Genomic DNA, 6789 nt, shown 5'->3' with positions numbered 1-6789 from the left:
ATTTAAGCCACAAGCAACAAAGGCAGGGGTATTTGGAATGCAGATGAAAAAGCCTCCACCTTTAATGAAAAGGTTTCTCAGCGATTAGGGATTCATGGTGCCGGCAGCATTTGAGGGGGGTCATATGTATGTAATTCCCCCTGTATTTTATGAATGTGACCCATCACATTTGTTCCCACTGGATGTTCAATTTTTAATTTGTTTCCTTCTCCCTTAAGCTGATGCTATGTTTGTTGAAAATATCTTCCTGACAACGGTGTCAACAGTTATTTCAGAATCAACTGATGTGCGATTTCTTGCCAATGCCACACTATTTAAATTGCTATCTATTTTGCTGTTTGAAGTGTCATTTTCATCTCTTCCATCTTCAATTTCAAAGTTTCCCTGGGTATTGCTGCATAGTAAACTTTAGAAAACTCGGTGCATTTCTACATAATAATAATAAAAAAACAGTTGATACTTTCTTTAGCATTATATTGGATTTGATACAAGAAGCCTTTCTGCAATATAGAGTTTTCTTTTCTATGTATCTCCACATTTCTCCATTCCACTCTGTTTTAATAATACTTTGCATTTCTTCCCTAAAGATCTTGTACATTCTAGGAATAATACCATATGCTTAATAAAATATGTCAAACATTCAATGTGCAGGGACTAACAGCAAATTAATTTTGCTTCAGATATATATTTTTAAATGAATAAAATGAAATAAATGCCTGCCCTATTTCTCCCCAACTCCAGTACATATTACCATCTTCCTGGCTTTGAAGTATATTGTTTCCATTTATATTTAAATTTTTAAAAACTGTATGCTTGTTTCCTCTAAAGGAAGATAAAATATTTATTTGTCTGATTTCAAATCTGACATGGAATGCATTATTCTCTACACAAATTTACATATATTTTTGCCACATAGGTTTTGAAAGTCAAATACATGCCTACGAGATTTAATCTTGTTGATACGTACAAGACCTAGCTTTATCAGATCAACTAATGCACAGTATATAGAGAAACCACATTATTGGTCCTACCCTCTTCACTGCTGCACATTTAGGATGTTTTCATCATTTAAAACCAGAGTGAACTGACCAACTTGGCTGCGTGTCAGAAGTGGTCATTTAATCACCTCTGACTTATTCAGACTCTGGAGGACAGAGGACAACTGGCCCATAGGGTTTCCAAGACTGTATATCTTTATGGGAGCAGATGGTCACATCTTTCTGTGACACCGTGATTGGTTGGTTCCAACCGCCAATGTTTTAGGTAGCAGCAAAGCATTTAATCACTGTACCATCAGGATTCCATACACACTTCCAAAGCAAAACTAAACCTATAACCATCAAGTTGATCCCCATTCGCAGTGCTCCTATGGAACACAGGAGACCTGGCCCGTGTGGTTTCCAAGACTGTAAATCTCTGCAGAAGCACTGTCTCATCTGTTTGTGTCTTGCAGAGCAGCTTAAGGGTTCAAACTGCCAACGCTTCCGTGAACAACCCAATTATTAACCAGAAAGGGAGACACAATTTCTGGGTGGGTCATAAAGCATGGATGTGCTCCTGCCTGGCCCAGGTGTAGGTGCTGGAAGAACACAGTGAATTCACCCAACTGTCTCAAAGTAGACCCATTGATATACATACAACTCTAGAAGTTATAGAAGCCCGGAGTTCTGGAGTGGGGCTGTGGGTTAATGAGTCAGACTGCAAAGCTGTTTGAAGCACGAGGTCGGCAGTTCAACCTCACCAGCTGCTCCTCAAAGACCCTATACAGGGTCACTCTGAATCGAAGTCAACTCGACAGCATTTCACAATAACAATATAGAAGCCCTGCTGGTCCACTGGTTATGCATCTGGCTTCTCACACCAGTGGCTCCACAAAGAAACACTGTGGGGCCATTCTGTGCTGTCCTATAGGAGCGTTAGGAGTTGAAATGTATTGTATGGCAATTAATTTACAGCTATATACTGATAATTCTGTGGGAAAATGCACGCCTAAGGGAAGTCATTTTGATCTTTGACGATTCTCTTTCTATCATTCTTTCTCTCTCTTCTTTCATTCCTTCCTTCCTTCTTCTTTTCATCTATAAAGATGCTCTTTTGAAGTGTTTTAGAGTCTGTTCCGATTCACAGCGACCCTGTACAGGGTTCCCAAGGCTTTAGATCTTTGTGGGAGCACAAAGCCTCTCACCTTACTCCCATGGAATGACTGGTAGGCTTGAACTGCTGACCTAGTATTAGATATTTCATAAATATTTATCTCTAAAGGGTTAGGGTTAGACATAGATATCTCCATAGGGATATATCTCCATTAAGCTAGACGGATAGATATGATGGGTAGATAGATAGATAGATAGATAGATAGATAAGATGAGTATATATGATGGTTAGATGGCTAGGTAGAGAGATAGATGATAGATACAAAGTGAGTGGGTAAATGAATGAATGGATAGAATGGTTGGATGTATGGATAGATGGATAGATAGATAGATAGATAGATAGATAGATAGATAGATAGATAGATAAATGGATAGATAGATATTCTATAAAGCATCAGGAAAAAGTGGGTAGATGTTTTCGTTCCTTAGTGCTCCTAAAACAGAATAGCACAAGTGGTGACTTTTACAAAAATAAACACATTCCCTCACAGTTTAGGAGGATGTTTTTGTTGTTTTTAGGCGCTACTGTGTTGGTTGTGACTCACAGCAATCCCAAGACCAACACTGCCTGGCCCTGAACCATCCTCACAATTGCTGTGTTTGAGCCCATTGCTGCTGCCACTGCCAGTCCATCTCATGGTGGGTCTCCTTTGCTGACCCTCTATTTATCAAGCGTGATGTCCTTCTCCAGGGACTGGTTCCTCCTGACAACATGTCCAAAGTACAAGAGACCAAGTCTCACCATGATAGCTTCCAAGGAACATTTTAGCTATACTTCTTCCAAGCAGATTTGCTTGTTAGATGGATAGATACATACAAGACAGTCTTGTAGCTGTCCATGGTATTTGCATCATTCTTCACAAACACCATTGTTCAAATGCATTGATTCCAATTTCAGGATGCTGGCTCTAGGGGAGGTCCTTTCTCTCTCTCTGGGTAATCTGAGGAAGGACCTTGTCTCCTTTCAGCTTATCTTCCTGGGTTCCTTAGAGAGCGTCAAGTAACCCATATCTGCTCCTCGGTTTGCACTTGCTTCTCCCTGTGTTAATCGATGCAGCCATTCACATCTCAGATAGAGTCCTGGTGGTGCAGTGGTTGAAGCACTTGACTACAAACTGAAAGATCAGCGGTTTGAACCCACCTACCACTCTGCAGGGAAAAATGTGAGGCCATGTTCTTCCATAAAGATTTACAGACTTGGAAACCACACGGGGTAGTTGTTCCCTATCCTAGAGGTTGGCTATGAATCAGAAATGACTCAATGGCAATTTTTAAAAAAATCACATTCAACATTCTTCTGAATTTTGTCCTCTTCAGTTGTCTGGCTGCTGGGGAAGAGAGACAAAGGAGTAGTTGTCTTTCTTATCTAGTGTTGCTATAACAGAAATGCCACAAGGGGGTTGTTTTCATAAACAGAAATTAATTTTCTCACAGTTTAGTGGGCAAGTAGCTTGAAGTCAATGTGCTGGGGCCAGGGGAAAGCTTTCCCTCTGGGTTGGCTCTGGGGACAGTCTGTGTCTGAGTTTCTGTAGCCCTGGTATCTCTCAGCTCCTTGGTGATGTGCACTTGACTTGGTGCAGTCTCTGTATTGTTCCTTATAACTCAGAAATTATGAGGTTTAAGACCAGCCTACATTGGTATGATCTCATTTACCTAACCAAGAAAACCCTGTTCCCAGACAGGACCCCACCCACATCATATTTTGGGGGCACAATTTAATCCATTATTATGACTCATTAGATGTAAGGATAAGGGCCCTACTAGTGCTGTCGGATAAGCAGTGGATTGCTAACCGCAAAATCAATAGTTCAAATCCACCAGCTGCTTCACAGGAGAATGATAAGACTGTAGCTTCCTATAAAGAGTGACCACTTCAGAAACCCTATACAGTATGAGTTGGAATTGACCTGATGGCACTTAATAACAACAGATGTGACATTTGGACACATTATTAGGAAAAGCCAATTGGTACAGAAGGACTTATCTTCGTCTCCTATTAATACTATAACAGGAATACCAAAAGGGAGTGACTTTCATGGACAGATGCTTATTTTATCAAAGTTGGACAGATGTTTATTTTATCAAAGTTCTGGAGGTTGAAAGTTTAAATTCACCACCCTGGCTCTGGGGGAAGGCTCTCATTCTGTGGACTAAGGCGGAAGGATCTTACCTCTTTCAGCTTCTGTTTCCAGGTTCCCTGGCCATCTTTCCCTTCTGTGCCTCTCCTTACCTCCAAGTGATGTGACAGTGGGGGAGTCTCTATGAGTGGAGCTGCTGTAACAGAAATCCCACCAAATCCAGGGCATGGGTAAACAACAGACGTGGGTGTTCTCACAGTTCTGGAGGCTGGAAGTCTGAATTCTGAGCCATAGCTGTGGGGGAAGGCTCCTTCTGAGTGTTCTCAAAGAAAGAGGTACTTGTCTCTCTCAGCTTCTGTTCTTGGGTTCCCTGCCATCTTCCTGTAGTGTGAAACTTCCCCTCTGTGCTTCTTACCTCCTTTCCTAGTGATGTCACAGTGGGGTTCTCCATGACCTGGTGATGATGTAACAGAAGGTCCACAAGGGGGTGGTTTTCATGGACAGACTGATTTTTTCACAGTTCAGGAGCTGAAGTCACAATTCAGGGCATTGGCTATGGGAGCAGGGTTTTGTTTCTTTCAACTTCGGTTTTTCAGTTCTTGGGTAAGATTTCCATGTGGTATGTACCTTACCTATCATTTTTTTCCTTCCTTGCCTATGTCTAATCTGCTATTTCAATATCTCAGAAGTAAAGAGGCATAGAACTCAAACTACACTGGTATGGTCTCATCCACATAACAAAGGAAATCCTCTTTCCAGATGGAATCACATCCAAGGGTAAAGAATCCAGCATCTATTTTGGAGAACACAGTTAAAATCAAGTACTGGTGTATTGGTGTGGTATTATAGGATAAAGCACTGGACCACAGGTGGCTTTGAACCACAAGGTTGATGGTTCAAACTCATCATTCGCTCCTTGGGAATCCCATACAGTGTCTCTATGAGTTGGAACCAACTTGACAGTGCTTAACGACAATAGTTAAAACCTAGCCTCAAAACAAAAAGAACTCATGCTCTCTGGTCAATTTGGCCTCACAGTGATCTGAGAGGACAGATAGGGTTCTTGATGACACACATGCACAAGGGTAAGTCTAAAATTTTCCTAACTTTGTTTATATTAAAACGTCCACCCACAGCTGATGTAAACAATGAGTGTACAGGTGAAATAATTCTGTCTAACATACAATGGCAGTGGATTATGTGAAGAATCATTTGCAAACCAGCTGTGGTTCTGAGTATGAAATAATCCACAACATTCTTGGGTTTTTAAAACATTTGTGCGAAATGATTACAGAAACAACGTGAATAGAAGCATTTGGACATCTGCAAACGAAATTTTGACCAATACTCGAAGGAAGGTCAAAGTTTGTTGTTGTTTTTTTTAATCATTATTGGAGACCAGACATGGATTCATCACCAGGAGCCTGAAAGTAAACGGCAGAGTATGGAATGGAAACATCCTCAATTTCTGACCAAGAAAAAGTTCAAAAGTTAACTATCAACTGAGAGATTGATGCTTGCAGCTTCTGGGGTTCTCAAGGGTCACCACTCGTCTGTCAGTTTGTCTGTCGTACTGTGGTGGCTTGTGAGTTGCTGTGATTCTGAAAGCTATGCCACCGGTGTTTTAAGTACGAGCAGGGTGACCCATGGTGGACAGGGTTCCAGAAAAAAACAGACTAGGAAGAAGAAGTGACGAACTACTTCTGAATATTTAGTCACTGAAAACCTTATGAATAGCAGAGAAACACTGTCAGATATTGTGCCGGGAAATGACCTCCTCAGGTTGGAAAACATTCAAAATGTGACTGGTGAAGAGCTGCCTCCTCAAAGTAGAGATGACCGTGATGATGCGAATGGAGTAAAGCATGTGGGGGAAAGCCCACAGGACCTTCATTAGCTGATGGGGCACAACTCAAAATGAAGAGAAATAGCTGTAAACATCTATTGAAAATCGGAACATGGAATGTACAAAATATGAATCTAGAAAATTGGAAGTTGTCAAAAATGAAATGGAACACTTAAACATTGATATCTTAGGCATTAGTGAGCCGAAATGGACTGGTATTGGTCATTTTGAATCTGACAACCACATGGTTTACTGTGCTGGGAAAGACAAATAGAAGAGGAATGGTGTTGCAGTCATTGTCATAAAGAACATATCCAGATCAGTCATGAGATACAATGCTGTGATAGGATAATATCCATGGACCTACAGGGAAGCCCAGTTAATACCACTATTATTCAAATTTATGCACCAACCACTAAAGCCAGTGAGGGTGAAATAGAAGAATTCTACCAACTTCCTCAATCTGAAATTGATCAAACATGCAATCAAGATGAACTTATCAGTATTGATGATTGGAATGCAAAGATTGGGAGCAAAGAGAAAGGATCGGTAGTTTGAAAATACGGCCTTGGTGATTGAAATGATGCTGGAGATCACATGATAGAATTCTGCAAAGTCAATGATTTGTTCATTTCAAATACCTTCTTTAGACAGCATAAGAGACGACTATACACATGGACCTCACCAGATGGAATACATAGAAATCAAATTG

The sequence above is a fragment of the Chrysochloris asiatica genome, unplaced genomic scaffold, assembly GCF_000296735.1.
Source record: "Chrysochloris asiatica unplaced genomic scaffold, ChrAsi1.0 scaffold00551, whole genome shotgun sequence".
Taxonomy (NCBI): domain Eukaryota; kingdom Metazoa; phylum Chordata; class Mammalia; order Afrosoricida; family Chrysochloridae; genus Chrysochloris; species Chrysochloris asiatica.
Note: the sequence above shows the minus strand (reverse complement) of the source record.